We start from the raw sequence: 6,730 nt of genomic DNA on the forward strand, positions 1-6,730 counted from the left end.
CATGTATTACATTTATGCATGCATGCCAAGTGCATCCCAAAGTTAATAAAACATTGAAAATTAATAAAATCCTATCATTCAAAAAATAAAAATAAAAATTTTCCACGAGTTGTGTTAAAGAGCAGCAGCTCTTCAAAAAAACAAAATTTTTTCATGGATTGAGTTAGACCCCAACTGATCCAAGTTGCTAGTGACACTAATTGGTGTGTGGATAGAGTGATTAGTAGCATAGGAGTTGTCTCTGTAACTATGGGGTGAAATTATTTGAGAGGGACAAAGAGCTCTCAAATGAGAGGTAGAAATTGGGTAAAGATTATTGGATTTTTGTGATTTGTTTTGCTAGGATTTATAATTGATTTGTTATAATTTTTTTTTTTTACTTAGGTCGTGTCCAAAGATTTTTTTTATTATCTGAATATGTGAATTGTTTTGTAGATTTTTCTTATTGTCTGGATTTGTAAATTGTCCAAATGTTTAGCTAAATGTTTTTCTTCATATTCTTGGAACAACTAGACAAGGGATGATTTGATAATTTTTTTCATTTTTGGTTTCATGAGTCAGCTTGTAAATTATTTGCGAGAGGGGGGCCAAGTATATTAATTTTAGAGCCAAGCGTATATTTTTTTATACTAATATATATACTAGGGAATTTTTTTTCAAAGGCTGGGAAAGCCCTGGCCCCCCTTAGCCCTAAGGTAGTTCCATCCCTGAATAGTGGAATAAAATAATATATTGTTCTAAGAAATGATCAAGCTTTCTGGTGGAGGCTGCCCCTCATCAAAGGGGTTGGGCCAAGGGGGAAGACCTCGAAAGGACTTAATAATTCCTCTTTTTTTCCAAAGTCAAATTAGTTGGCTAAACATGGAAATGTGGAATACATGGGGAAAATGAAAAATGTTAAAAGAACACATTTATTGAGGTGATGAGTTGTGATTAGAGCAATAAACTTTTTATTTTTTATACAAGATAAAAATTTTACTTTAGTCTAATCTAAGTGTATATTTGTATGAAACTTCCTCTTGGAGACTTAAACCCTAACCTTTGCTTCACACCTCACAAGCACTTATACTTGTGGAGTAATCACCGCACCAAAGGTGCACGGTGGTAAAGCAATAAAATTCTAATTGGACCTATGATTGAAACAATTTTTATTATTCATAAATCACAAATTCACAATTTCCTAACAAAAAAAAAAGTAAGAAATAATTACACTTTTTTATTTTTAATAATTCAAAGTATGGTTTTTTTATTTTTTATTTTATACAAGATAAAACTTCTACTCTAGCTTAATCTAAGTATATAGGTGTGTAAAGCTCTCTCTTAGAGACTTGAACCCCGAGCTCGCCCTTCATACCCCACAAAAATTTTGTACTTGTAATGTGACAATCATGCCAAGAGTACGTGATGGTAAAATATGGTTAAATAATCTAACGATTGTGCCCAATTAACATTGTCATCTATTATGAATTAATGTTTGCAAGTTCTTTTATTTTTTATTTTATAAGATAATGTATGTATGTTAGTTAAGTTAACAGTACTAAATGTATGAGACAACATTAATGACTAGTCACTACTTAGGTGATTAGAACATTAACTAATAATAGATCATGATATGGGTTTAAGCTCCATGGTAACTTGACTAAATTTACACCTTTTAAGGTCATATATTCTCATTAAATCCAACGGTCAATAAAATACTATTTCCCAATAATTAACGTAGAGTTATTGATGGAGATCATATTGTCAAACGTTGGTGGAGCCAATATTTAGTATACTAAGGATACTATAAATATTTCTCTAAGAATAAAGATTAGTGACACACCACTAACCTTTACTCTAAAGAGTATCATGAATTTTTGGACTTAACTCTCCTTATTTATTTACATTTATCAAATCTAAGGGGTGTTTTGGACAGTTTTCCTTCTATTTGGCATTTCCGAAAATTGACCCCGACAAATTTCAAATCATATTTCTCTAATTTTGGACATCAAAAACCAGTGAATTTCAATTAAGAATTTCTTATAATTGTATGTCACATAATCTCGCTTTTTAAATCAACATAACCTTATTCCTATTCGCTGTGATTGGCTACAGGATTCATAATCCTCAATAAAATTCATGTTCAGTATATGATTAAGAGAGTGAACAGATATCAACTAAAACCTTAAACTCTAAATCTAAAGGGTTAAAAAGGACCAAATAGAAAAAGGCCATAGTGGCTAATCCATCCAAGCTCAATTGGAAATGCTACATCTTTTATAGATCAGAAAAATTATGCAAAATTAATTAATTTAACATGGAATATGAGTTCAAATTTTGCATAAAATTGATCAAAACTCGTAAAATAAAAATGCATAATCAAAACAATTTAAAGAACTCAACGAAAACTTGAACCACAACCATCTGTTATATAATATCAACATGGCTTGCCAGTCCACAATATTTGCCCCAGGTGTTTTGCTTGATGGATCTAAATTGCATCTTTATATATAGTTCTCAACTCCATGGTATCCACTAGAACTAGAGGACCATATTAGCAAAAAATCACTTCCTAAACTCAAACTTATTTAACCCAGAAACAAAAACGCATAAACCCATTATTTTCTCAAATAATAGATGTCGGTTGACTCGGTGCTAGTGTCTAGCGGCTTCCTTGTAAAGATGTCACAATGAAACAAGCCAATCTTGTGGAACCATCCTCATTAATTCTATAATCCAAGACCATCTTGGAGCCTTACATAAATGACACCAAATGTAACTTAAACGCATCTAATATATATATATATATATATATATATATATATATATATATATATATATATATATATTAAATACAAATGGATGCTCTTAAGACAATAATTAATAATCTATTTAAATAAATTTTTTATGGAAAAAGAAAAAAAAATTAATATTTTGACAATTTTTTTTTCATTTCCCATAAAAGTTGGGTCAAAACTTTCTTAAAATGGATTGTTAACTATTGTCCTAAGGGCACTCGTTAGTATGATCCTATATATATATATATATATATATATATATATATATATATATATATATATATATATATATAGAGAGAGAGAGAGAGAGAGAGAGAGAGAGAGAGATGAGTTGGCCAGAATCCATAATTATTAGCAATGTCTGAAATCAAACTATGTTTGGAATTCTTTATGCATGGTAAGTAATGTTTGTGAATGGGGGGTACATATTGAAAACTCACTAAGTGTTTAAAACACTTGTGAATGTTTAGACCCCCAAATGCAAAATTTCCAATACAAGCTTATATTCAAACAATATATGTGCGAAATATGTGTAGAATATGAAATATAAGCAATACCCAAATAAGCCAACTATTCTAAGCCATTAATTAATCACAACTAGCAGAAATTAAAAGCTAAGCATAAGGGAAAGAGAGATGCAAACATAAAATAACACCGGCACGTGTTATTGAAGAGAAAACCAAAGAACTCGGCGAAAAACCTCTTCACTGCCCTCAAAGTGGTAAACGATCCACTAGAAAATCAGTTGAGATATATGAATAGCAATAGACCCTCCAAGCCTAATCTACTCAATGCACCTAAGCCCTCCAAGTTTCTTGCTCCAACAAGGTTACGCCGAACCATGTCTTCTCTAACTTTCTGCTGGATCCTGCAATTAGCCCATTGCATCAACCAGTGTGAATTGATTCTCTTTTGAACTGCTTCCCAAACACCAAAAACCTTCTCACTACTCTGAATTTGGTGAGGTAAGGATTTGGTTTATGATCCTCTCATGGGTATGACAATGGAAAATGTGAGAGTAGAGGAATTTGGAGAAATAAGTACATAAGATTGTAGATGAATCAATCTTGTTTTTCTCTAGGGTTTCTATCTCAAAATTCTCTTTGGACGCTCTCTACATTTCGTGGGTATAAGGGTATTTATAGTAGGGTAAGAGATGGAATGTGAAAAGTCACTTTTCAGCAACATAGGGTGCATTGGCGAGTCACTCGCGATTGGGATGGGTCGCGAGTTCTAGACGTGAATTACCAGACTGTTCTTTTTTTCCTATAATGATCCAGGTGGCCTGACTCTTCATCTTCCTGCAAGTTTTACATGTGTGCTTCATTTTGGCAAGTTACCACTCGCGAGTCTAGTCACAAGTCACCTTCTTGTTGCACACTCTTGATCAAATCTTCACACTTTCTCACACATAACTCTTACATTATTCTCACCTAAATATAGGGTTTTTAAATGCGAATTACAAGAAAATTTGACACGGAATAAAGCTAATACATAGTTGAATAAATTCAACTTTACACATATATATCAAGCAGGTTGAGGTGGAGTGTTGTTGACAAGAAGGTATCTTTTATGGCCAGCATATAAAACATTCTCCCTCTCACTCAATGTGAAGTGAACTCCACAATTTGTGTGACTCACATGTTGTGATAGAGAGGCTGCATATATCAAATACATAAGATAATTATTAGTGACTGATAACCTGGTTGCATGGATTTGCTCAATGTGCCCTGGAAATATTGTATAGCACCCAAGTCGACAAGGGAGTACTTTGATTACATGGCTTCTTTGTCTAGAAAACTTGTCGTCTCAACTTTTAGGCAATAGGGTCAACTTTTGTAGGTCAGAATCCATAATTTCAGTAAGGAAGAGAATAAAGTTTCTCGTCTTTTATTCCTATAGAGCCTCTTTCACATGTCTAGTTTGTTCCCATGCTTGGCTGGCTTTAGATGCTTGTCTATATAACTATTCTCTCTCTCTCTCTCTCTCTCTCTCTCTCTCTCTCTCTCATAGCTGATTATTCATCCTACCACATCCTCATTGAATAAGCAATATCATCACATGCATGAATCAAAGCCAATAGAACTCCTGGCTTGGTGGAAAAATAAAAACGAGGAGGGCTTATCTATGAGTATGCAAAAACAGTTCCTTATTGGAGCCATACAAATACAACTCAGCATGTTCCATCGAAATCCGTAGCAACTAAATTAGAAGACCATGTTTTTTTGTAAGGTGGTAGTGCTGATGGCTGCTACGAAATAGTTCCATTCCTTGACATTTGAAGGCCTGGAATGATTTGCGGCTAATAATTGTCGTCAATGGGCTGGCCGGTCTTGTTTTTACTTGACCCATAGGCCTATTAGGCTGGGTCAAGTGAGCCGTTGACTAGTCAATAGGCAGGGCTGACTAGTTAATAGGCAGGGCTGGCTTGGGTTGAAAGAGAGAATCTTAACTTATAGTCCTGCTTATGGGCAATGCTCATTTTATCTTTAGTGGACTGGGTCACCAGGTTAGGCCAAATTGGCCATCTATAGGCTTCTTAATGTTTTTTTTCTTTTTTAAATAAAAATTTTATCTTTAAAGAAATGAAATCAAACTATTATTTTTTTTAAAGAAAGAATCAAAGAATTCAAAAAAATATTAAATTTATGGACAAAACTTAGATACAATATCTTAGGTACTGTTCCTTAGGTTCTCCTCTTAAGATTCAGCCATGTGGCTACTTAACTAAAAAATACACTTCCATCCTATAAAAAAAAAAAAATTACATGGTAGAATCTTAAAAGATGAACCTAAAGAACAACACTTAAGTAATGTACCTAAGTTTTGCTCTTAATTTATTTACTATCAAAACCTAATAAATTTTTTTTGCTAGGGTTTTAAATAGTTTTTCTTTTTCTATCTTTTAATAAACAAAATGTCTAGCATTTATTTATTATAAAATTACCAAGCTATTAGCAAAAATATATATTTAGAAAACATAATTTAGATCAATCACGAATTTAAAGTAATGGCCTCTCATATCCTAGGGATTTAACTTGGAGCTCATTTTACTTGCTTCATTTGACTGAACCCTAGAATTAAGCAAAGACGAACTAAAAGGGAAGGAAAATAAAAGGCAAATATTAACAAAAGATTAAAATATTTTTGGTATTTTAGGTTTTATAAATAAAATTAAAATAAAACAAACAATGGCTGAACATAAATTATTTATAAAAAGAAAATAAAAGGGAAAACTATACAACACTTATTAGAATTAAGAAAAAAAAAAGAGAAGGAAATAAAGTCAGAATCTGGGTTCTGACCACCACGCACCCTTGGTGCAACAGTCGCTCCATAAGTAAAAGTGCTTATAGGGTATAGGAGGAAAAATGCTAGGATTCAAATCTTCAAGAGGGAGTTTTACACACATATACACTTAAATTAGGTTAGAGTAGAATTTCTATCTTGTGTGTGTGTGTGTGTGTGTGTGTAGAATCTGGGTTCTGTCAAAAAATGCGTACGTAATGTGTCATTATGCTGGAATAAGTAACTGGGCTTCAACCAGATTTCCAGATTCATATTATTTCTAAAAACTAAAAAATGAAATTAAAACATAAGTAAACAACATGTTATCATTTAAATTATCCTACATCATACATTATATTAATAACAAAATATAAAAACGAATGTAAAAAAAGAACATAACACAATATACCAGGCATCATATTAATAAAAAAACATACAAGAAATAAAAAATAACATAAGAATATACATCACGCATCATACTAATAATAAAACATAAAAATATAAAATGAAAATAAATTTTAAAAAAAATGACATAAAGCAATAATAATAATAATAATAATAATAATAATAATAATAATAATAATAATAATCGTCATCGTCAAGGAGGAGAAATATGGGTCATGCAAAAAGATCCATACCTCACTCTTTTACCACCTTACATGGAT

Source organism: Castanea sativa, chromosome 7 (assembly GCF_040712315.1).
Source record: "Castanea sativa cultivar Marrone di Chiusa Pesio chromosome 7, ASM4071231v1".
NCBI classification, from domain to species: domain Eukaryota; kingdom Viridiplantae; phylum Streptophyta; class Magnoliopsida; order Fagales; family Fagaceae; genus Castanea; species Castanea sativa.